Source organism: Phalaenopsis equestris, unplaced genomic scaffold (genome assembly GCF_001263595.1).
Source record: "Phalaenopsis equestris unplaced genomic scaffold, ASM126359v1 Scaffold206995, whole genome shotgun sequence".
Taxonomy (NCBI): Eukaryota; Viridiplantae; Streptophyta; class Magnoliopsida; order Asparagales; family Orchidaceae; genus Phalaenopsis; species Phalaenopsis equestris.
In genome coordinates, this window is record NW_018226361.1 from 2,322 (window position 1) to 2,603 (window position 282).

The 282-nt window shown below is 29.4% G+C and overlaps 1 protein-coding gene across 1 annotated transcript in view; it reads left to right on the top strand.

Annotated features, from left to right (window-relative positions):
- Positions 1-194, top strand: part of LOC110036463 (hydroquinone glucosyltransferase-like) — a gene marked incomplete at its 5' end in the record, with an annotated part of 842 nt that extends 648 nt beyond the window's left edge. The window contains 1 exon segment of the mRNA XM_020740913.1: positions 7-194.
- Positions 195-282: the final 88 nt, after the last annotated feature.

Here is a 282-nt window from a genome sequence, read left to right on the forward strand (position 1 = left end):
ATAGGCGCCGGCGGTGGTGCTCCGGTTACTGGTGTTTGCGGGGACAAAAGGGTTCTACTTTTTTGCGGGGATCGCGAAAGTTAGCTGCTTGAAATTTTTACAAATTATTATTAATTTAATGTATTCTGGTTTAAAGAAAAATAATATTATATTTTATAAGTAAATTAAATAATTGAGCAAGAGTATTCAAAGTAGAATCTTCTCTAGTCAAATTATTGAACATTAATTAACCACGTGTTTGCTTATTTGCCAAATAATAATAATAATAATAATAATAATAAT